This window comes from Schistocerca cancellata, chromosome 8 (assembly GCF_023864275.1).
Source record: "Schistocerca cancellata isolate TAMUIC-IGC-003103 chromosome 8, iqSchCanc2.1, whole genome shotgun sequence".
NCBI classification, from domain to species: Eukaryota; Metazoa; Arthropoda; class Insecta; order Orthoptera; family Acrididae; genus Schistocerca; species Schistocerca cancellata.
Genome location: NC_064633.1, coordinates 12,621,087 through 12,647,398, shown reverse-complemented (window position 1 = coordinate 12,647,398; position 26,312 = coordinate 12,621,087). Strand labels below are relative to the sequence as shown.

The 26,312-nt window shown below is 42.0% G+C and overlaps 1 protein-coding gene and 1 pseudogene across 1 annotated transcript in view; one reads left to right on the top strand and one right to left on the bottom strand.

Annotated features, from left to right (window-relative positions):
* LOC126094968 (odorant receptor Or2-like) overlaps nt 1-26,312 on the bottom strand; it is a 98,250-nt gene that overhangs the window by 59,674 nt on the left and 12,264 nt on the right. The gene's annotated exons all lie outside the window — the stretch shown is intronic.
* On the top strand, nt 24,650-24,767 carry LOC126095881 (5S ribosomal RNA; annotated as a pseudogene).

The following is a 26,312-nucleotide window of genomic DNA, read 5'->3' as shown; positions in this document are numbered from 1 at the left end:
TGCATTATTCAATAAATCTCATTACAATGACATGCAGTGTTACTCATACGTGAAGGCAGTTACAAAAGGGCCAGCATTAAACACTCAATACAGTCGTCACGAGCGGCAGCCAACGCAAGCTAGATCGCGTCTTTTTACTATAGTTATCGATTTACGTAGAATTAGGCCATCTTGAAATCTGAAACAGAAGCTGGGGCGTTGTCTTGTGCTACCGGCGTCAGTGCTAAAATGAACGACTAAACACGATCAGGCACAAAGTCAGTTAAGATCTTGAGGGGTTCGCTTATCGGATAAGCAGAGCAAATGCCAAGACCTAATGGGAGTGCAAAAGTCGTCATCATTTACGAAACGGAGCAGCTTGATCTCGACACATTTGCTAAAGGGAAAAGCAGAAAATGTCTTGCGCCAAGTAAATGAAGAGTCCCCGAAGGCATCATATGTAGTTGTATAGACCCCGTGAGCTTTACCAGTGATTGATTCTGTCACACTAGTTAAATAGTGAGGAATGTTTTCCATATCGAAGTGGAATGCTAAAGTGGCGGACGAGTGAGACACATGTGGATGGAATGTAATGCTACGACTGCAATAGATGAGGTGGGTTCTGCGACATGGAATGTGAGTGTGAAGGTAGAAATTCCATGCACGGATTGGAAAAGGCATGATAAACGGAAGGAAGATACGGTGTTGCATTTACTAGGCTTAGCATTTCTATTTATGAAGTGGTATAGTTGTGCTCATGTCAGTTTAGCTTCTAGGAGGGTGGACCATAGGATGTTCTATTATCTGCATCTGTTAGCGGATCACACGCCCCAAACTACGATTGCTTGTATCGCACGACAGGATGAATTTCGTTTGATTGAGTCTATTTGGGCAGTGTCCTACATCAGAAGACCCTTCACACGTATAATGCCTCATTGCACCCTGAAGCCGCGTGAAGTTTCATCTGCTACTCTACCAGCTGTGTCAATGGCTTTGAGATCTTGATTATGTTAGCCACGAACATCTGGTAATAGATTGATAGGTCTGGAAAAATCTTTCCTTGCTCAGTCCTTGCGCCGCTGCTAGTAGCCGAGGCTCCAGTCGAAATCCCTCTTGTTGATGACATCCTAGATTTCACTGAGTATCGTTTTCCTAAGCTCAATACAAATCGTGCTGATTTTAGTCCTTCCAGTAGATTTCGCAAACGAATGAAATGTTTCTTTATGTACTTGCGAAACACTGTTACCACGTTCAGATATACCACTTACCAAGTTTCAGACTGTAGTATGCCATGAAATAGCCCACACAACGTAACTGGCGCATCACGAACGTTAAAGGTACGTTACAAAAGTGGTAATTTCTTTAGGGCTTTGTGCCGATCTGCTGCCAGTTGAATTGTGTTAAAGAAAACAGTAATTGATTTCAGAAACACAATTTCGAGTTGTACCAGCGTTCTACTTCCTCATATGAAAAATTTATTGCCCCAAAATAATGTATTAGGTCTACAACTTCCGGTTCTCCGTTGTTTCCCAAAGCTAGAGGTTTCATTGTGAAAATGTTACAAAAATTTACGATTTAAAGTATTGTCCCTCTCTGGCCACTAATGTTTCGCACATTTTGGGCAGCATGCGAATCCCGTGATGGAAGAACTGGGCATCTTTTGAGGAGAATCTGTCCAATTTTGCATTTATTTATGCGACCAGAAGTGCCGGTCAGCCAAGCCCTGTGCCACTGACCGTAACCAGTGTTGGTCAGAGGGAGCAATGAATACGGCGGGTGGTGTCGTACTTCCCATTTCAATGTTTACAAGTACGTCTTCACGCGTTTTGCAATATGGTGTCGAGCATTATCATGACGAAATATCACGTTTTAATGTCTATGTCTATATTGTGGCCATTTGTCTCTCAGTGCTAGGTTCAAAGGCATTAACTGCTTTCCATAACGATCTCTCATGATTTTTCCCTCGGTTTCAATAACTACCAAAACGTTCAGTCTTCGATTTCCAACTTAACGTTCTTCAAGTGTCGAAACACTTCTCTACACGTTCTTTCGCTAATAGGTGCCTTACCATACGTGCTATGCTGCATTTTATGAGCCTCAACCACAGATTTCTATATTTCAAAGCAGAAAACGTAAACTTCCCGGAAATGAGGAGAATGGTGCTCGCAAGTTGGTTGATATCGTCTTTAGATAATAACTTAATGATACAATCAGAAACCGAGCAATATTTTGATATAGTTACGTATGCAAAGACCTAAACTTTCTGTATAACGTGTACGACCTACACCAGCTACAGCTGCTACTGCGATCTACTGCAAAGTGGCGGTATCCTCAAAATTACAGACCAATATCCTTAACATCGGTTTGTTGCAGGGTTCTCGCACATATTCTCAGTTCGAATATAATGAATTTCCTTGAGACAGAGAAGTTGCTGTCCATGCATCAGCACGGCTTTAGAAAGCATCGCTCCTGCGAAACGCAACTCGCCCTTTTTTCACGTGATATCTTGCGAACCATGGATGGAGGGTATCAGACGGTTGCTTCCGGAAAGCGTTGGACTCGGTGCCCCACTGCAGACTCCTAACTAAGGTACGAGCATATGGAATTGGTTCCCAAGTATGTGAGTGGCTCGAAGACTTCTTAAGTAATGGAACCCAGTACGTTGTCATCGATGGTGAGTGTTCATCGGAGGTGAGGGTATCATCTGGAGTGCCCCAGAAGTGTGGTAGGTCCGCTGTTGTTTTCTATCTACACTCCTGGAAATTGAAATAAGAACACCGTGAATTCATTGTCCCAGGAAGGGGAAACTTTATTGACACATTCCTGGGGTCTGATACATCACATGATCACACTGACAGAACCACAGGCACATAGACACAGGCAACAGAGCATGCACAATGTCGGCACTAGTACAGAGTATATCCACCTTCCGCAGCAATGCAGGCTGCTATTCTCCCATGGCGACGATCGTAGAGATGCTGGATGTAGTCCTGTGGAACGGCTTGCCATGCCATTTCCACCTGGCGCCTCAGTAGGACCAGCGTTCGTGCTGGACGTGCAGACCGCGTGAGACGACGCTTCATCCAGTCCCAAACATGCTCAATGGGGGACAGATCCGGAGATCTTGCTGGCCAGGGTAGTTGACTTACACCTTCTAGAGCACGTTGAGTGGCACGGGATACATGCGGACGTGCATTGTCCTGTTGGAACAGCAAGTTCCCTTGCCGGTCTAGGAATGGTAGAACGATGGGTTCGATGACGGTTTGGATGTACCGTGCACTATTCAGTGTCCCCTCGACGATCACCAGTGGTGTACGGCCAGTGTAGGAGATCGCTCCCCACACCATGATGCCGGGTGTTGGCCCTGTGTGCCTCGGTCGTATGCAGTCCTGATTGTGGCGCTCACCTGCACGGCGCCAAACACGCATACGACCATCATTGGCACCAAGGCAGAAGCGACTCTCATCGCTGAAGACGACACGTCTCCATTAGTCCCTCCATTCACGCCTGTCGCGACACCACTGGAGGCGGGCTGCACGATGTTGGGGCGTGAGCGGAAGACGGCCTAACGGTGTGCGGGACTGTAGCCCAGCTTCATGGAGACGGTTGCGAATGGTCCTCGCCGATACCCCAGGAGCAACAGTGTCCCTAATTTGCTGGGAAGTGGCGGTGCGGTCCCCTACGGCACTGCGTAGGATCCTACGGTCTTGGCGTGCATCCGTGCGTCGCTGCGGTCCGGTCCCAGGTCGACGGGCACGTGCACCTTCCGCCGACCACTGGCGACAACATCGATGTACTGTGGAGACCTCACGCCCCACGTGTTGAGCAATTCGGCGGTACGTCCACCCGGCCTCCCGCATGCCCACTATACGCCCTCGCTCAAAGTCCGTCAACTGCACATACGGTTCACGTCCACGCTGTCGCGGCATGCTACCAGTGTTAAAGACTGCGATGGAGCTCCGTATGCCACGGCAAACTGGCTGACACTGACGGCGGCGGTGCACAAATGCTGCGCAGCTAGCGCCATTCGACGGCCAACACCGCGGTTCCTGGTGTGTCCGCTGTGCCGTGCGTGTGATCATTGCTTGTACAGCCCTCTCGCAGTGTCAGGAGAAAGTATGGTGGGTCTGACACACCGGTGTCAATGTGTTCTTTTTTCCATTTCCAGGAGTGTACATAAATTATCTTTTGGATAGGGTGGATAGCAATGTGCGGTTGTTTGCTGATGATGCTGTGGTGTACGGGAAGGTGTCGTCGTTGAGTGACTGTAGGAGGATACAAGATGACTTGGACAGGATTTGTGATTGGTGTAAAGAATGGCAGCTAACTCTAAATATAGATAAATGTAAATTAATGCAGATGAATTGGAAAATGAATCCTGTAATGTTTGAATACTCCATTAGTAGTGTACCGCTTAACACAGTCACGTCGATTAAATATTTGGGCGTAACATTGCACAGCGATATGAAGTAGGACAGGCATGTAATGACAGTTGTGGGGAAGGCGGATAGTCGTCTTCGGTTCATTGGTAGAATTTTGGGAAGATGTGGTTCATCTGTAAAGGAGACCGCTTATAAAACACTAATACCACCTATTCTTGAGTACTGATCGAGCGTTTGGGGTCCCTATCAGGTCGGATTGAGGGAGGACGTAGAAGCAATTGAAAGGCGGGCTGCTAGATTTGTTACTGGTAGGTTTGATCATCACGCGAGTGTTACGGAACTCGGGTGGGAGTCTCTAGAGGAAAGGAGGCGTTCTTTTCGTGAATCGCTAGTGAGGAAATTTAGAGAACCAGCATTTGAGGCTGACTGCAGTACAATTTTACTGCCGGCAACTTACATTTCGCGGAAAGAGCACAAAGATTATAGAGATTAGGGCTCGTGCTGAGGCATATAGGCAGTCATTTTTCCCCCGTTCTGTTTGGGAGTGGAACAGGGGAGAAGATGTTAGTTATGGTACAAGGTACCCTCCGCCACGCCCGTATGGTGGATTGCGGAGTGTGTATGTAGATGTAGATGTAGAATCAAAGGTGTGGGACCAATAACAACTTTTTAAATTACAAATTTGTCGTTAACCACTACCCTTATACTTAAATCCCTCAAAACTATGTAAATACAGTTCTTCACTCGGTATTGTTATATCTGTTGGCAGCAGCGTCTGAAGAAACAGAGGTGTAACCCGCTCTAAATGATGACTGATAGTTCGAGTGGAGACGTTAATCCACGACCGGGGAACTTCAAGAAGCATGAACGGTATCTTGTTGCCACTTCAGTTTCGTACAACAGTCGTAATAACATGGGCAATTATGATACCACCCATGGTATTCTGGTACATACGTTCCGAGTTCACTCTTATTCATAAACCTATCAGGTGTGTGTCACTTATTTCTGATGTGAAAAATGCACTCAAGTGTACTAATCGCATCAGTCAGTTCAGTGTGACTTCGTACTTCCAAGTATGTTTTCAGTCAACAACGAAGGAACAATGTATGAGGTCACAATCACTGTCTCTGGAGTAACACGGGGTAAATCTAAGTCATGCCAATCATGTAAGAGCACCGAAGTACGAATGTGGCATCATAATATCCATTTGATACCTTGCTGCTGCTGCTTCACCCCAGAAAAATTGTATTTGGCGTGTTGGTCTGGACCATACTGGTTGTGGTTTCTGGTGGTGACGACACTTGAGGCAAGGGCATTTACGTTATTTTCCCTCCCAATCGATGGCAGTACAAGGTCCATTAACACACAACGCAACAGATTACAACAGTATGTTTCTGTTGCTTATCATCTAAATACCTGCCACCCCACTAAAACTCTAACAATAACAATGATGAAAAATAGTCCTGCTTACATTCCTAAGTTATTTAAACTCAGTAAAATAAGAGAAATATATCACCATCGCCCATTGTTACCACGAAACTGTTTCATATATACTTGCCTAAGTTGATACATATTGGTGTGGCCAGAGTGCGAAATGCACTTCACATACATACCGCTGGCTAGTTTCTGTCTCCCCCCTTCTCCGTTAAGTCGTCATTTTCCTTACAGGTAACGACACTGACTTTGTGGTAAACTATCTGAGTTTGAAAGCTTAAATCCAATAAGAGAGTAGTTTATGCTTCTCATTTACGTTACTTATGTAACAGCCATGTAGTGGCTGAAACGCACTGTATATCCTTTATCTTTGCCACACCGCCATCGAATTGCACTGTATATCTCGTCTACGGTGGATCCACAGTATTTGTGAAACACGTCAGACAAACGTAAACAGATATGCCGATGTACATATTACTGTGTATTGTGATTTTTAAGAATTAACGCTACATGTGAGCGCTATGTGTACCTACATAATCATGTGAACGATGTGCTTTTTCAGTATAAAGGATCGTTTTCTGTCAAACGTTAGTATAAAGCTGTACTTGTGCACTATAATGGCAACATAGCGTGAGGTTCTTCCTCACAATGAACATGTTTTGTAACGAAAATGTTTTACAGTATGTATATGTTTAGTTTCCAGTTCTGGTTTTTGTAATGTCAAACAAAGTTTTTCTCAAGTATTGCGTCGTATGTCATGGCAGAATATATACGTATTACATGTGTATGTATTATGTTACAGAACAGAAGATGACAGTTACATCTGTCGAAACCGGTTGTCAAAAATAAAGACGAAATTATGTAAGTTTGGCTTTTCAAAGTCTTTTACCAAGTGAAACATAAACCGCCCCTTCTAATTTCTCAACATGAGAAAATTCAGCTATAACTATGTAGTTCTCAGACGCTTATTTTTCTATGATAATGATGCTGATGTATAAGTGTTATTAGAAGATTAATAATGGAAAAATTCACGATTACTCGCATACTATATAATATTAAAGTATGGTGCGCTCATTCAGCTCTCGCCAAATTTTCAAGCTGCTTGATCTGTGTCCAAATGTTGACAGCTTGTTTTATTGAAAGAACTATAGATTCCGATAAGACGATATAAACGAGTTCAATAATAAATGGAAAGACAGTTGTCTGTTCCGTTGCTGCAGTTGTGTTAATTATTTTAAAGCACCTGGATACGAACCTTTTCTAAATGGGCAAGTACCAACAGGTAAAGTGTTGTAAATCAATTATGATTCAGTAGCAAAATCATTTAATGCAGTGATAAGCCAAATCGTCACCAGAATACTGAGACTGAATGCCACCCTGTGGTATGCTGGGGCGTGACTATGTTACGAATGTGTTTATAAGCAGCGAAGAGACGAATGGGGAACCATTCTGGTAACGATTCGGCTGCAACTAAAAATAATCTCTCTCATAAGTGACTTTCAAGAAGAGAAGATTGTTATGGCCTGGTTACTGGGATAGGGCATCCAAGAAACAGCTAAGTGGGCTTCTGGTCACGTCCTGCTTTCGTCAACATCTGTGGGAACTGGTTGTGGGACAGTGGAACCAAACGTAGGCAACACCGTGGCGGACGTCCACGATCCATCACAGAACGTGCAGGTCTGAGGCTTGCCTGTGTCTACAGCAAGGTACGCGGCGATCTGTGGCGGATTTGGCAACAGAGCACAATGCTGGTGCAGGCACAGCTGTTTGGCAGCACATCGTCCAGCACACACTGGTGATGTATCTTCACAGACTGTCTCTACGAACCATTTAGTTTGTTGTATTTGCGTTGAGAGTGGATCGTAGATGAAGGGAAACCTGTCGGTCGGCTGGATGAACCACCTTTTTTTCTTTACATGAGGTCATTGGTCGTGCCCAAATTTGCCACCACACACGCCTGTGGCTGTAGCAACATGATGTCGAGGACATTCATCTGGGCTTCATTTATGGCAGCGGTTGAAGACATCAAGACTACCTTGGATTTAGTGAACGTTATCGCGGCAACCGGCTTCTCGTCTTGCTTGATGTTTTCCCCTACTGTGCTGGCCTCTGCCAGCGGGTTAACTTTGTTTGTCACACGGCCAGAATCATGTTGCAGTGGTTCGAGGAGAATCGTAAGGAACTTAAGTTGATGTATTTGCCACGAAATTTTCCTGGTCTGAGCCCGATGGACCACATCTGGGACGCAATTCCACAGCAGATCCGTGCCCAGATTTGGGAAATTGCGAGACATGTGGTTGTTAGACATCTGGTGCCACACACCTTCGGAAACCTACCAAGGACTTTTCGTATATATAAAACGCATAATGCTTGCTATTCTGCATTGCAAAGATGCACAATGACGCTTTTAATCTAGGAAACATAGCGTTTTGTATCGTTAACGCAAAGCACCCACCATCTACGTAGTTATTAACTACTGCAGTATCGTGCGTACGCCCGATTACGTTAAAAATCCAGTTACGAATTTAGTAATTGATTCACCTGCAACTTGTGTTTTCTTCATATTTAAATAATCCGACTTCACAAAAAGCTTGAGACTATTAACGTGTTCTCCGCATTAACTATAGTGTAGGGTTAAGCAAAACATAGGACAGAAAAAGTCTACTCAGAAACTAATGGAAACGTAGCTCACAGACACACGTATTACAAAAGCTGACCTCCAGCTGAGAATTCGTCACTGCTATTGTATAAGAGTCATATGCCAGTGTAGTACTACACGTATCATAAAGCAATTTTTCAATAAAATGGGGGAGACTTGTTTTAAATGGGATGTTGAATTTATTATATTGCATCAGTATATCGCAATTCTGCGAACGCGAACGTATTGTCGCCATACGTCCCATCTATATCGAAATGCCGATAATATCGAAAGGTATCTATATTAGGACAAATAATGTGTATATTATGAGGAATTTGTCTGGTATGTTTGCCACTTGGTGTATGTAAATATCAACAGCAATCAGAGTTGTTCCAAATGTTTGCCACTTTGAGCATCTTTGCATGCCTAAACATAGGAGTGACATGTTCTTCGGCTACCAGAGATCGTATTAGTGGGTAGATCTCTGGCGAACAAGTATTTCAGTTTGAAAGCAAAGCGTAAATTTTACGTTAATCCAAACATAGTGGGTAAAAGTAAACTTCATGATAAATTACAGTCCTATAAAAAGATTATCGTTCATGTTAAGTCAAATTTCTTCTGTCTCATCGAAAGGAATTGCGAAGTACTTTCTTATTCATTTAAAAAAATTTCGTGAAGCTTATCCCCATTAATGGAAGAAAATGTAGATTCGGCAAATCCTGCATTGTCACGACTGCACTGTTGGTTAAAGAGTGAACTGTACTTCCAGAAAAGAAACAAAAGTTCACTTTGCAAAAAAAAGTTTGAAAAATAAGATAGAGAGTCAAACTGCCCGGAAGTGATTTATAGTGATTTATTTCAGCTAGTTATTCTTGCATGTAGACAGAACAGTGTCAGGTTATCGGTTGCAAGATAAAAATCTACTGCAGTCCCTAAATGAACCTTTCATGAGAATATTAGAAATCGTCTTCATCATCAAAATTACATGCAAATCCCACAGAAGCGTTTTTATAATACCCCATAGTTTTCGTTCGTGTGTGATTGTTTCACGAGAAAGCCACTCCGAGTATTATTGATAACCATTCCCCATGCTCAGCTTCACTTTCACCTGTCACATGCGTTTCACATCAATTACAATCACATAGCTAAGAAATAATTTGGATAAATATGTTTGTGTACGAAGCTAGGGTGGCAACGGCGATTCTCAATCAGGCAATGTAATCTGAATTTAATAGTACCGGTACTTCATTTCAGATTGCTAGCTAGAATTTTTGACACACACAGTGTTTCCAATGACTGAAAGTAAAATCGTGTAAGTCTCAATATTTGAAAAATACTCGTTTATACAAGGACGTTATGTTAAATCACTATCGTAATACATAAAACAACTTCCGAACCAGTAAAGCTGTTGGACTGACCACTTCGTGTCACAGAGCTATAAACGTTAGCTTCGGAGGGAAACGCTCTTTCATGCTGCAGTGTTGGCATTGTTTACCACAGATGCCTTTTGCTTAGATGTGAAAGCCAACTTCAGTGGGTGTTAGTATCTCAGTGTTTTGCATGTCTTGCAGATTTGTATGTTTTGCCTCATGTTGTCGCAGGTTGAAAGACTCACTTCCACGTCCCATACGAAAATGTTGATGAAATTCGCCTTTTCATTCGCTTTCTTCCTGTTTTGGCCTTTTCGTGTGTGAAATGTTTGATGTGGAAACTTCATTGGTCATGTGTCAATCTATTGTTTGAGAGGCGAACAACGGTAGTTATGATAGCAAATCAGTTCGTTTCGTTGTAAGTGTAGTTAATAGATAACTCTGCCACGAATTGTATAGAAAGTGATTCGGAAGAAACAAGAGAACAATTACTTCTGTAGGAATATGCGAAACATTCAGATCCGTACGTTAAATCAACCGTAATTTTTCTATTCTGTGCTTTCTCGTTACAACCGTCAGTTTCTTTGGAATTTTTGTCGGTACTGTGCTGAGGGAAGGATTATGGCTGTGAAAACTGCTTCACATTGCCAGTAATCGAAAGAATATCAGGGCGCTACACTTCGGCAAGGGACCAAGTTGCCATTACTAGGTGTGCTGATGAGCTATCAGATCAAATGTATCTGTACCCGCAGTAGTGGAAGTAAACGCAAGGGCGTGTCGTTTCTTCGCCCCAGTGATGGCTTGAACTCAGTTTGGAATTAGTAAGGAGTCATAAGGTCCGTGGAGGAATGGCAGCCAAATCTACTTGAGATGCCAAAGCCAGAGAAGGTAGTGAAATTAGGCGTACGGATCTGGGACGAAGTCGAAGTTGTGACTCATCCAAAAGGTATTCCACTGGCTTCATGCATCGTCATGCAGAAACAAAGAATCATCCTCTCGTACCTTTTCCTTTACAGTACGCAGTACACAGTTCTGTAAAATCCGTTGATGTTATTATTGTTGTGGTCTTCAGTCCTGAGGTTGGTTTGATGCAGCTCTCCATGCTACTCTATCCTGTGCAAGCTTCTTCATCTCCCAGTACCTACTGCAACCTACATCCTTTTGAATCTGTTTAGTGTATTCATCTGTTAGTCTCCCTCTACGAGTTTTACCCTCCACGCTGCCCTCCAGTACTTAATTGGTGATCCCTTGATGCTTCAGACTACGTCCTACCAAGTGATACCTTCTTCTAGTCAAGTTGTGCCACAAATTTCTCTTCTCCCCAATTCTATTCAATACCTCCTCATTAGTTATGTGATCTACCCATCTCATCTTCAGCATTCTTCTGTAGCACCACATTCCGAAAGCTTCTACTCTCTTCTTGTCTAAACTATTTATCGTCCACGTTTCACTCCATGGCTACACTCCATACAAATACTTTCAGAAACGACTTCCTGACACTTAAATCTGTACTCGATGTTAACAAATTTCTCTTCTTCAGAAACGCTTTCCCTGCCATTGCCAGTCTCCATTTTATATCCTCTCTACTTCGACCATCATCAGTTATTTTGCTCCCCAGATAGCAAAACTCCTGTACTACTTTAAGCGTCTCATTTCCTAATCTAATTCCCTCAGCATCACCCGATTTATTTCGACTACATTCCATTATTCTCGTTTTGCTTTTGTTGATGTTCATCTTATATCCTCCTTTCAAGACAATGTCCATTCCGTTCAGCTGCTTTTCCAGTTCCTTTGCTGTCTCTGACAGAATCACAATGTCATCGGCGAAGCTCAAAGTTTTTATTTCTTGTCCATGGAATTTAATTCCTACTCCGAATTTTTCTTTTGTTTCCTTTACTGCTTGCTCAATATACAGATTGAATAACATTTGGGATAGGCTACAACCGTGTCTCACTCCCTTCCCAACCACTGCTTCCCTTTCATGCCCCTCGACTCTTATAACTGCCATCTGGTTTCTCTACAAACTGGAAATAGCCTTTCGCTCCCTGTATTTTACTCCTGCCACCTTCAGAATTTAAAAGAGGATATTCCAGTCAACATTCTCAAAAGCTTTCTCTAAGTCTACAAATGCTAGAAACGTTGGTTTTCCTTTCCTTAATCTATTTTCTAAGATAAGTCGTAGTTTCAGTATTGCCTCACGTGTTCCAACATTTCTACGGAATCCAAACTGATCTTCCCAGAGGTCGGCTTCCACCTGTTTTTCCATTCGTCTGTAAAGAATTAGTGTTAGTATTTTCCTGTCGTGGCTTATTAAACTGATCCTTTCACATTTAGCGTAGTCTGAAACACAATAATGAGGCCACATCCTAACTACTGAAAATATCTACATACCGTAATACCTTCTCGACCGTTCTGACCTGATGGCACTACACATGAGGGAAGGTAACGTTTAGAATGCGTTCATCAAACCCAGACCCTTCCATCGGACTGTCAAAAACTAATGAAGCTTGATACATCACTCCAAATTACTCGTTTCCAACCGTCCACTGTCCTGTGGCCTCACTCTTTACACCACCTCAAGTGTCACATAGCATTAAATACTGAAATGTGTGGTTTATGACGACTGTATCCCATACTTTGTAACTCCCTACGAAAAGTCATAGTGCAAGCTGCACTCTCGGTCTCATGACTGCAATCTCGGTCTCATGACTGATTCCTTCCGGTGATTTCGAGGCATTCTTTACAACGACCCTCAGCAATGACTGGTGGCCCCAGTAGTTGGGCTGCAATGTCCCTGATGGATTTCTTGCTCAGGTGACATCCACGTTCAAAGTCACTGATCTCTCTTTGAAAGACCCATTACACTGTTGTCGCTCCTCCAGTGGCAATATAATACTCCCCCCATGCTTTCATTTTGCAGATCCGCCTCTCGGGATATCTAGATCAGTTGCGAATTGAATAATGGGTTTACACTTACTTTAAATCAAGTCAGTGTGCTTTGGCCGCTGGGTACTGTTCATCACTATTTAGTCATGAATTACCCGGGAAGAAGTTGAAGGATAACAACCAGCACTACACTTACTAAGTGCACTGGTAGTACAACAAAATAGACATGTAGAGCTCAAAACAGTGTTATGTTACTCTCTGTGTTATTATAATCTAAATATATGTAAAACATAATATGCCTCAGCTTAGTGTAATTGTATCCATATGCAGCTTAAACATAATATGCCTCAGTGTAATTGTATCCATATGTAGCTCTTGATTCTGTCTCGCCTTTAGCGTGTACCTGGGGAGGACTCACTTGATGTCAGCTACCGCATCTGTTGCGTTCCAGTGAGCAGTTGTTACGTTGTTGCTGGACTATGTTGACAGGTATGTAACAAACTACGCCCAAAGATCTATCATATTTAGCGTATGGGAGCACTGTAGTCTGTGCGGAAATTGTTTCAGACTGATCAGTACCTTTTTTTACTACGAGAAGAGAGGGTATGCTGTAAGTGATTAACCTTTCATTCCATTCATTCATTCATTCGCTTGCCGTAAGTGTTTGCCTCTCAATTAATGCTCGCTGCGGTATTGTCCTTATCGCCAGGCACTCACTGCATTTTTAAATACTAATTTTAAAATGAAATCCTTAAATGGAACCACAGTGCATATGAGATATAAAACTGTTAGGAATTTATCGAAGTAAATACTTGTTATTCAGGACAGTAATTACTTTTCCAGTACTGCTTGGCTCTGACAATACCATTTTATTTATGTTATGTGCCAATATTCACAAGCTGCCCGCTGAAGACTGTGTAATGTAGTAGTATGCACAAGTGTGTGAGTCTATAACTGAATCAGTAGCATTATTTTGCTTTAAAACGTACCATTAGTATTATGTTCGAAGGCACGCACAAATGTAGTAAAAAATTATGTCTGTAACTTAAGCAAATTTTCTTTGAATTTCCGTTATGTATGGATTTCTTCAATCGATGTACAATAACTCGCTGTCAACGTTCTATGCTAAGTATTGAGACGATCAGTACATCTTCGTGGACACCTGGAATTTACATAAAGTGGGAGGTATTTTCCATTCATTTGTCGTTCACCTGGTTGAGAAGAGCGTAGTATGAGTAGGAAGCACTCATCAACTGAAAAATAAAACAATAAATAAATTACCACTTGTAATTAAAGAAGCTGAAAACAAAAAATGAATATTACAAATCTGATTTATACAAAAACCATTTTTCATGATTTTATAAAGAACAGTCACAGTCGTAAAGCTATTTTTATGACTAATGTATGTACACGATACGTAACTGGCAGCCCTGAAACTCATTCCAAATTTTTTCTTAAATATTCGCTCAATCCTAGTGGCATCTAATGTAACAGTGGTTAACATTTTAACTACTCTTTGCACTGAAGAAAAACTTCTCACATTTTCTGGTGTAATCAAAGTAACCAGAAAAGTTACTCAGCGAATGGAAGAAAAGGACAGAAGATGAAGGAATTAGAAGAATTACAGTTGGGGCAAAAGAGGATAATCTGAGTTTCGACTTTCTGGCTTTTGCAGATGATCCTGCCATCTTTGCTGAATCTGTAGTGTATGCGACAATGAATTTCCTACCAGAAACAGCTTTAAAAGTTGCCCTACATACATCTTTTGAAAAAAATAGGGCACGTGACAGATGTCAAGGAAGCTCCAAACTATATGGAAACAATTTGTGGTAGAACTAAAAAGGCTACAAAATTTAAATATCTAGGTGAGATAATACAACTGAAAAACGACCTTTATAACAAGAAATCATAAATTAAAGAAATCATAAATTAAAAACTTTAGCACTATAGACTGCCATTAAAGCAGAAAGCCTTTTCTGCATAAGAATGGCTATCGTTAAATACAAATAGTGCAGTGAAATAGGAAAGAAAAAGGAAAACAGTCAAGAAAATCTTTTGACCAAAATATGGGAATGGGAAAGGAATAATAAATAAGTTTATGAAACAATAGATCGAATATCAAACACGATGAGGATGAGAAGAGCTTCATTCTATGGATGCCTAAAAAGGATAGATGAAAACATGACAACCGCGCGGAGCAGCCTCGCGGTTTGAGCCATAATGTCACGGACTGCGCGGCCCCTCCCGTCGAAGTTCGAGTCCTCCCTCGGGCATCATCGGTGTGTGTGTTGTTGTTACCGTCTACATCTACATCTACATTTATACTCCGCAAGCCACCGAACGGTGTGTGGCGGAGGGCACTTTACGTGCCACTGTCATTATCTCCCTTTCCTGTTCCAGTCGCGTATGGTTCGCGGGAAGAACGACTGTCTGAAAGCCTCTGTGCGCGCTCTAATCTCTCTAATTTTTACATTCGTGATCTCCTCGGGAGGTATAAGTAGGGGGAAGCAATATATTCGATACCTCATCCAGAAACGCACCCTCTCGAAACCTGGGAGCAAGCTACACCGCGATGCAGAGCGCCTCTCTTGCAGAGTCTGCCACTTGAGTTTGTTAAACATCTCCGTAACGCTATCACGGTTACCAAATAACCCTGTGACAAAACGCGCCGCTCTTCTTTGGATCTTCTCTATCTCCTCCGTCAACCCGATCTGGTACGGATCCCACACTGATGAGCAATACTCAAGTATAGGTCGAACGAGTGTTTTGTAAGCCACCTCCTTTGTTGATGGACTACATTTTCTAAGGACTCTCCCAATGAATCTCAACCTGGTACCCGCCTTACCAACAATTAATTTTATATGATCATTCCACTTCAAATCGTTCCGCACGCATACTCCCAGATATTTTACAGAAGTAACTGCTACCAGTGTTTGTTCCGCTATCATATAATAATACAATAAAGGATCCTTCTTTCTATGTATTCGCAATACATTACATTTGTCTATGTTAAGGGTCAGTTGCCACTCCCTGCACCAAGTGCCTATCCGCTGCAGATCTTCCTGCATTTCGCTACAATTTTCTAATGCTGCAACTTCTCTGTATACTACAGCATCATCCGCGAAAAGCCGCATGGAACTTCCGACACTATCTACTAGGTCATTTATATATATTGTGAAAAGCAATGGTCCCATAACACTCCCCTGTGGCACGCCAGAGGTTACTTTAACGTCTGTAGATGTCTCTCCATTGAGAACAACATGCTGTGTTCTGTTTGCTAAAAACTCTTCAATCCAGCCACACAGCTGGTCTGATATTCCGTAGGCTCTTACTTTGTTTATCAGACGACAGTGCGGAACTGTATCGAACGCCTTCCGGAAGTCAAGGAAAATGGCATCTACCTGGGAGCCTGTATCTAATATTTTCTGGGTTTCATGAACAAATAATGCGAGTTGGGTTTCACACGATCGCTGTTTCCGGAATCCATGTTGATTCCTACATAGTAGATTCAGAGTTTCCAAAAACGACATGATACTCGAGCAAAAGACATGTTCTAAAATTCTACAACAGATCGACGTCAGAGAGATAGGTCTATAGTTTTGCGCATCTGCTCGACGACCCTTCTTGAAGACTGGGACTACCTGTGCTCTTTTCCAATCATTTGGAACCTTCTGTTCCTCTAGAGACTTGCGGTACACGGCTGTTAGAAGGGGGGCAAGTTCTTTCGCGTACTCTGTGTAGAATCGAATTGGTATCCCGTCAGGTCCAGTGGACTTTCCTCTGTTGAGTGATTCCAGTTGCTTTTCTATTCCTTGGACACTTATTTCAATGTCAGCCATTTTTTCGTTGGTGCGAGGATTTAGAGAAGGAACTGCAGTGCGGTCTTCCTCTGTGAAACAGCTTTGGAAAAAGGTGTTTAGTATTTCAGCTTTACGCTTGTCATCCTCTGTTTCAATGCCATCATCATCCCAGAGTGTCTGGACATGATGTTTCGAGCCACTTACTGATTTAACGTAAGACCAGAACTTCCTAGGATTTTCTGTCAAGTCGGTACCTAGTATTTTACTTTCGAATTCACTGAACGCTTCACGCATAGCCCTCCTTACGCTAACTTTGACATCGTTTAGCTTCTGTTTGTCTGAGAGGTTTTGGCTGCGTTTAAACTTGGAGTGAAGCTCTCTTTGCTTTCGCAGTAGTTTCCTAACTTTGTTGTTGTACCACGGTGGATTTTTCCCGTCCCTCACAGTTTTGCTCGGCACGTACCTGTCTAAAACGCATTTAACGGTTGCCTTGAACTTTTTCCATAAACACTCAACATTGTCAGTGTCGGAACAGAAATTTTCGTTTTGATCTGTTAGGTAGTCTGAAATCTGCCTTCTATTACTCTTGCTAAACAGATAAACCTTCCTCCCTTTTTTTATATTCCTATTAACTTCCATATTCAGGGATGCTGCAACGGCCTTATGATCACTGATTCCCTGTTCTGCACTTACAGAGTCGAAAAGTTCGGGTCTGTTTGTTATCAGTAGGTCCAAGATGTTATCTCCACGAGTCGGTTCTCTGTTTAATTGCTCGAGGTAATTTTCGGATAGTGCACTCAGTATAATGTCACTCGATGCTCTGTCCCTACCACCCGTCCTAAACATCTGAGTGTCCCAGTCTATATCTGGTAAATTGAAATCTCCACCTAAGACCATAACATGCTGAGAAAATTTATGTGAAATGTATTCCAAATTTTCTCTCAACTAACCGTAAGTTAGTTTAAGTAGTGTGTAAGTCTTGGGACCGATGACCTTAGCATTTTCGTCCCTTAGGAATTCACACACATTTCAACATTTGAAAACATGACAGCAAAAAGGATTTTTGACTTCTGTAACAGAAACCCCAAATATCAGTGACATGGATAAAAGAAGTTAAGGCAGACTGAAAATAATGGGGAAGAAATCGGAGATAGAGAAAGGCTCAGAGCAAATGTAAAATGTTTCATGGGCTTCCAGGAGAAAACAACAAAAAAGACAGGTGCAGTATGGATAGAAAAAAAGCGACAAAAATAGGGAAAGGATGAAAAATAAATGGAAAGAAAGAAAGGGGGAAAGTTATTATATTTGGTCCTTAGCAGACCAAAACAGTTTTAAAAAAAGTAACTTTGCTATTGGGAATGTATCTTTAAACAAAGAAGAAATACGTATCACTAGAAAACTGTAGCAGCAACAATTTCTTAAGAAATTAAAATAACTGCAGCAAGATCAAGGCATTCAGCAAAGTTTGTAACAGCATGCGTAAATGGAAGTCCTGATATCTTCGTAAGCTTTGCTAGTTCCTGGTGGCATATAATGTAGCAGTGCTTAAGCTTTTGACTACTCTTTGTACAGAAGAGACGTTACTAGCACTTTCTGGTGTAACAGTGACGACTGAAATGAACATACAATAAAGTTTTTAAAAACCACAATGTCAAAATTATACATCTTACTGAAATTAACTTTATGCCATAAATTATGCGTTTAGTAAATGATTAGTGTTTGAGAAGTATACGCGATCTATAATATTGGGAGTAGTGTTTGCGGTGAAACCGATACTGCGGAAAACAGTGTCTCAAAACGCACACTTACAGTTTCCAACATGGTACTGCTGTCGTAGTAATACACACAGTGTATTAGTGCACGCTGTAACGATTCGCCTAGTGCGACTGTCAACATTAATTTTTAATATTCAAAATATATCAGTCATCACCATTGAATGGGCAAGGCTGCTACAACTAAGGGGATTTGTTTCTACTAACAGCTAGAATACCAGTGTTGCTGAAGTTCTGTATTTGTACGAGCCTCGCGGTTTACGACGGGAGAAGCTACAATTCGTCGGTAGCCAAGAATGCGCAGCAGCTTCGGCTGAATAACTTGTACTGTTATTGTTTCGGATGCATGTTGAATAGATCAATGAATCAGGCCATTTTTGTTCGAATCTATAAAGAAAATAATTTAACACTGAATAATGAAGCAAACGTACCCAAGACTTAAGAGGCGTAATATTTGTATGGAATTACGTATAATATAAGCTACTTGAGTTACACCAGATATTATTTGGTTCTACGTGTAGCCAGTAATCACTTTATGTGATGTTATTGCTGAGCGAGTGTGGAGTGAAGGTAATTTATGTTGAAACAGTTGTATTGAATTTGGAAGAGGTTTCGTGTTTCAGTGTGAAAATTTATTCCGTGGAAACTCTAGAATCTCCGCAGGTGTTTTGACTTTAATCAGTTGTGAAGAGTTTCACCTACCGTTAGATAAAGACATTTCTGCCATTGCACAATAAATCTTAATAACTGCACCTTATCATTGGATTATTTAGGCCCTTTTACTAGGAGCTGTACCTGGATCAGATTTAAGATTCATTGCGTGTCCATGTTTGGGAAGATCGAAAAGTGCACTGACTAATGCCGGCTACAATATTAATCTCCCGCCGGCCGCGGTGGTCGTGCGGTTCTAGGCGCTGCAGTCCGGAACCGCGGGGCTGCTACGGTCGCAGGTTCGAATCCTGCCTCGGGCATGGGTGTGTGTGATGTCGTTAGGTTAGTTAGGTTTAAGTAGTTCTAAGTTCTAGGGGACTGATGACCTAAGATGTTAAGTCCCATAGTGCTCAGAGCCATTGGACCATTAATCTCCCGACGGGAAGGTCGCCAAAATGTCTGAAGTCTCATATACGTCACCAAAATCGAAAGAGATAAGTGAAAATTGCAAAACAGATGTCACATTAACGCGCAGATAGTAATGGTTTATTAAAATTTTTGTGATGTATCTTAGCCTGCACTGGGAGCTTCACTGTTCTAGTTACATATCTACCAACACAGTACAACTACGATGTCGGCTACGTACAGACTTATTTATCAAGTGCAGCTTCATGTTAGGACATACACCTTACTCACTTAGTAATTTTTTGAAGGATATTGCGTGGTTAGATTTATTTTATTTGCAGAATTACATATTATTTTTGTGAAATTTTCTATTTTCACTAACATGAAAGCTCTAAAATTGTTATCGATAGTTGGAAAACAATTCTTCAATGTAGGGCGCTCTCATAATCAGATACACGTAATCCCTAGATCTATTATTTGTTTACTGCGCCATTGGGTGCACGACTGGCAGTCTGCTTGCCTGAATTGTTGTAGTCTTTTAGCACAGTCCATGAGACACGCATAGCAACTACAACCCAGTGTGAACAAAACAGAGGTGTCTTGCTTCCACTTGAATTAACATCTGGCGAACCTGACATTGGATACAAGTTTGAAATGCAAAAATCCTAATCGTAATTGAATCCCAAAATATCGGGATATCGGCTTCAACCGAACACCGTGTATCAAGCAATAATTTCAGAAAGTGAAAACGTAATAACATCCAACACAAATTACGTGAAACTACTTCGGGATCCTCAGCAAGCAATCTGCTTTCTTCGGTCTTGGTAAACGCAAGTGCTGAGTACTCTGCACCTGTCTGTGTGAACAGCTTTTATACAAAAATTTTGCAAGCTAGACTCAATACTATCGTAAGCATAATATCTGGCTGGTACTCTCATATTTACCCATAGTCATTGCCTAATGCTGTTAAAACGTATTATTCCAGCGGATTTCCGAAGATATGCTACTCTTTTGAGAGAACACAACACGATCTCCAGTAATTGTACGCTGTCACTTTAAATCTTAAAAGAGTACAGTAAGGACATCATACTTAGTGCAATGCTTGTGAAACGGTTGCCAGAAATTCTAATCCTGTTGCAGAATGACAGAGTCGGTGAGAAGCGATAGGATATGTAAGCCTGCTAAACATCATCTCAGGTAACTGGCTCCAAGTGCGTCCCATCTGCGACGCAAGACTCGGACTACCCTAAATCGAATCCGAACGGGCCATTAAAGCTGCAACGATGCACTCGAGAAGTGTAACAAGCTGCTCAATCCTGACTGTGCTTGCGGAGTTCCAAGCCAGGCTATACATCACATTCTCGGTGAAAGCCACATTCGAAGATATCACAGCAATGATGATTTCCTGCTAGCAATACCATAGCATCCGTGCTGGAATGAAGAACAGGACTTTCAGCTATGAAGCACTTGTAACCTTGTCATCTTCATCGTGTCTGATTTTTATAAATGTATACGTCTGCTTGTAGCTATTGACAATTGTGTGTATCACCCATAAGTTACGTCATAAAATAACTATAATAAACATTATATCACTTGCTTCGATATTTTCTCTTAGATCTGTGAACTTTACTTCACCGAATCTATCATCTGCTAACGTACGAATTGTTGTGACTGTGTGAAATGTACAAAACAGTCAGTCATGTTTCCTAACAAGTCTGAGAGGAGACACTGTTCCACAAGCGCTATGAGGATGACTGGTGCCCGAGCTACGTGTCAGCTGCATCTACATCTACATCTACATCTACATTTATACTCCGCAAGCCACCGAACGGTGTGTGGCGGAGGGCACTTTACGTGCCACTGTCATTACCTCCCTTTCCTGTTCCAGTCGCGTATGGTTCGCGGGAAGAACGACTGTCTGAAAGCCTCTGTGCGCGCTCTAATCTCTCTAATTTTACATTCGTGATCTCCTCGGGAGGTATAAGTAGGGGGAAGCAATATATTCGATTCCTCATCCAGAAACGCACCCTCTCGAAACCTGGCGAGCAAGCTACACCGCGATGCAGAGCGCCTCTCTTGCAGAGTCTGCCACTTGAGTTTGTTAAACATCTCCGTAACGCTATCACGGTTACCAAATAACCCTGCGACGAAACGCGCCGCTCTTCTTTGGATCTTCTCTATCTCCTCCGTCAACCCGATCTGGTACGGATCCCACACAGATGAGCAATACTCAAGTATAGGTCGAACGAGTGTTTTGTAAGCCACCTCCTTTGTTGATGGACTACATTTTCTAAGGACTCTCCCAATGAATCTAAACCTGGTACCCGCCTTACCAACAATTAATTTCATATGATCATTCCACTTCATATCGTTCCGCACGCATACTCCCAGACATTTTACAGAAGTAACTGCTACCAGTGTTTGTTCCGCTATCATACAATCATACTATAAAGGATCCTTCTTTCTATGTATTCGCAATACATTACATTTGTTTATGTTAAGGGTCAGTTGCCACTCCCTGCACCAAGTGCCTATCCGCTGCAGATCTTCCTGCATTTCGCTACAATTTTCTAATGCTGCAACTTCTCTGTATACTACAGCATCATCCGCGAAAAGCCGCATGGAACTTCCGACACTATCTACTAGGTCATTTATATATATTGTGAAAAGCAATGGTCCCATAACACTCCCCTGTGGCACGCCAGAGGTTACTTTAACGTCTGCAGACGTCTCTCCGTTGATAACAACATGCTGTGTTCTGTTTGCTAAAAACTCTTCAATCCAGCCACACAGCTGGTCTGATATTCCGTAGGCTCTTACTTTGTTTATCAGGCGACAGTGCGGAACTGTATCGAACGCCTTCCGGAAGTCAAGAAAAATAGCATCTACCTGGGAGCCTGTATCTAATATTTTCTGGGTCTCATGAACAAATAAAGCGAGTTGGATCTCAAACGATAGCTGTTTCCGGAATCCATGTTGATTCCTACATAGTAGATTCTGAGTTTCCAAAAACGACATGATACTAGAGCAAAAAACATGTTCTAAAATTCTACAACAGATCGACGTCGGAGGTATAGGTCTATAGTTTTGCGCATCTGCTCGACGACCCTTCTTGAAGACTGGGACTACCTGTGCTCTTTTCCAATCATTTGGAACCTTCCGTTCCTCTAGAGACTTGCGGTACACGGCTGTTAGAATGGGGGCAAGTTCTTTCGCGTACTCTGTGTAGAATCGAATTGGTATCCCGTCAGGTCCAGTGGACTTTCCTCTGTATCTAGCACCTCTTGAGAGAGTTTGGAAGAAATTGGACCTAGAGTACGTAAGAATATTGAGAGAAAACACGTACTGATAATATCACAATAACACATGACTATGAGTCATGAAAGTCATTTTGTTCTTTCGGAGCAGTGTTTCTGTGCTTGGAGAGAACCCATCCCCAATGAACTGACTGTTGTTAGGAGAAGCCACTATGTCTTACGTGTATTATTTAATGTGCCACCTGCTCTGGTGTGATTCTGACCGTCGTAGTGACCAAGCAGAGGAAACTATTTGCTGTGCGAGCCGACCAGGGATTAAAAAGGGAAGGAGGCAGCAGCTAATTGTCGAATATATTCTTTAAGGTCAGTAATGTGTTCATAGTCTTTACACGAGCGGAAGGATTTCATTATTCTACATTAGAGTTGTCTAAATAACGAGTAACTTCTTACATAGAGTGTCTGAAGTGAAACGCGTGCTTCTGTAGATGGGAAAAGGCACAAACTAATCAGTTTTGTAAATGACCATCTGAAGTGGTTCTGCACTAACGAAGAATACTATGACAAAAGTTTAGATATTCTGGCGATATTCTTTATGAGCGAACTACAGCAGAGATTTGATCATCATATAGTAACTGGCCTCATAACGAGGAGAATTATGAAGCAGTGGTTATGTACAGTAACGAAAGGTTCAAATCAATGTAGAAAACTGTCAGTTAAGTCTGTTTTTTTATGGATGACTTTCGTATTAAATCTCATACTGATTTCAGGAGTTGTAAATATAAATGCAGTATCTGGTGGTGAAAAGGCTGCTACTACATCAAAATTTCTTCGAGAGTCAGTCATTAATGCCTTTTTTTAAAAGAAATGGTTGATGACTTTCTGGCAAAGGCCCTTGCACCTGAACTGTTGTTTTAGTGTGCGAAAAAGTATCATTTTGTTGCCAACATAGTGGCTGCTAAGTTGTTTGTGTTCTGCGTGACAACGATGCAGTGCACAGGAAGTGTATGACATCTGTTAGCTTAAGATAATCCTTAATACAGTTTGCCATAGCCATATAACTCGTCTCACATACTTTCCTCCGTAATGAGTTCTGTGCACATTCATAACCACCCAGGTAATAAATGGGTAAATCAAAGAAATGTTCAAAAGTTATGAGTGACGCTCAGAATTTACTTATGTGTTTTGAAGCATAAGATTGAGTGTCAACTTTCTATTAAGTCCCTGTATTCAGATATTCTTGAGAAGCAAATTGTGGACCAAGTGCTGCAAATATTCAGTGAATATGTTGTATGGGAACAGAAGAACATGTTACTTCATGAAATTTCAGCGAGACAGAATAGATACTTACTATTTTCACAGTTTAGGTAAAATTTTGGTTACTGCCGAAGGACAAAGTGGAAGTCGAAAAATCTGTCTTAGCTTTCAGACCCGTTAGTGCTTTGTTCAGGGGTAACGGGACACGTCAGGTATGTTTCAAGGGCAGGATGGGTTACTCGGAGCTCAGGTTGAGAGAAACACATCTGTTGTCAAGATGGGGCAGACAAAGATGAAAGGGGACATGTCACAGGGAGCAGGTGCTGGAAGATAGAACATTCGTAAGCACTGTGACACATTCATGCCAGAGAGAATGGGAAGACAGCGTGGAAAGTAGAGATGGAGTAAGAAGAAGAGTGAGAAGTGAGGAATAAGTGAGAAGAGATGTATGATAACTTAACAGATAGGTGTGACAAATAAATTTTCGAATAAATATTTAAGGAAATTCTAGAAAAAAAAATAAGATAAGTAAACGTAAGCTACTTTTCTGATTTACCACTGCATCGTTATTCACAACAGATATGGCTCAGCTTTTGCAATAGCCACCGGCTCTAATAGATACATCAGCAAAATTTTGTGTAAGTCTGGTATTTCATTGTCGTCTATGCTAAGTCTTGTGCGCCGAACTGTTTCCACTAACTTCTTACCAACGTCGTAGCATTGTATGCGTGTGTTACTTACTTCATAACCTAAAAGATGTATATCATTGCGAATGATGTTGTCAGTCGCTGGGTAGATAAATTGTAATTCTTCTTAAGTGTGGCAACGGTTTTACCGCAGTGGATACACCGGTTCCCGTCAGATCACCGAAGTTAAGCACTGTCGGGCGTGGCCCGCACTTGGATGGGTGACCATCCGGGTCGCCTTGCGATGTTACCATTTTTCGGGGTGCACTCAGCCTCGTGATGCCTATTGAGGAGCTACTCGACCGAACAGTAGCGGCTCCGGTCAAAGAAAACCATCATACCGACTGGAAGAGCGGTGTGCTGACCATACGCCCCTCCTATCCGCATCCTCATCTGAGGATGACACGGCGATCGGGGGGTCCCGTTGGGCCACTTGTGGCCTGCAGACGGAGTGCTGTGTGCGAATTAGGTATAGTTCAGGGCTATGTCGGCTTTCTTTTTGATATTTTAGTGCACAGATGCGCAGTATATGCCAGCGCAACGCATTGAACTTAGTTTCTTTAGCGTTATCTCGGAAGCACTCATGAAGCAAGGTTTTAAATACAAGCAACGTAGCACCGAGAGAACAAAATATCGTATACGCCAGCTGTTCCGAAATAATACCAGATTCATGGTGACCGTTTACAGTTCCTTTAAGAACTAAATTTAAATTTTGACCTTATACCATTTCGCACAATTGCAGACGCCGCTCATGACTGATGCCCTGACATAGCCTAGGCCACAACATTTGCTCATATCTAGGCTCTTCCGTTCTATATACTGTAATAACTTATTTTCCGATCCTGCTGCTCACTGATCTTTGAGCTGAGTGAAGGATGTCGTCGAGACTCATGGGGTTTTTCCCCACATGTTTCACTCTCATTAAGGCCTGCTCTTATAGATGGATAGCTACTTTAACGTTATGTGGTGAACAGTTTCCGCACGTCCGCTAGGATTAAACAACGAGCATCGACCTGCAGTTTACGAGAATGCAGGCGGTCGCAGCAGCGGTGCACAACGTTTTCTAGGCCTCAGTTTGAAAGAGGCGATCGGAGAGTTTCATGAATCCGTCCCCAATCAGAAAAATCTTACGAAAAGCGTGTCATACAATACAGTAACAACACGGAGCAACGGAAACAGTTACAAGGTAAGGCATAAACGAATACCAGAGTTCTCACAATACGTGGAACCCGAAACACAGCCGTCAAATTGATTGCACCTTTCTGCTGACACACGGTGTAAATTCTCAGACGCATTAAGAATCTAAAATTAATATGGACATCAAAAGAGCAGGTACATTTAAAATAATCTGTTTTTGCAAAGCAGTCATCACGACTTGTCTGAAGCAGTTTGCCTTGGAGACGCCTTGAAGTTATTAATCTTGTGATTAGAGGAAAATCGGAATACTGTAAATTATGCTTTTTGTGACGAAGTTTCTATGCCAAGGGCACTTCGGCATTTGCTTATGCATATCACGAGCTGCGATTCGAGTGTATCTGCATGTTGTCTTGATATACGCGTTTGCTATGCGTATATCATAACATGTTTTTGTAAAGATTTGTCACGCATCATAGACGAATTTCTTTAATTAATCTTTTTCGTCTCGCTAGTCCTATATCAGCGGAGCTCGCTGGAAGCGAAATCTCACAATAATTGTTATCAGATCCAGTTATAGCAAATTATAAATTTATATATGAAGATAGTAACTGTTCTCAAAAGAACAGATACCACTGATTACCATGCAGCTTCTCTAGAATAA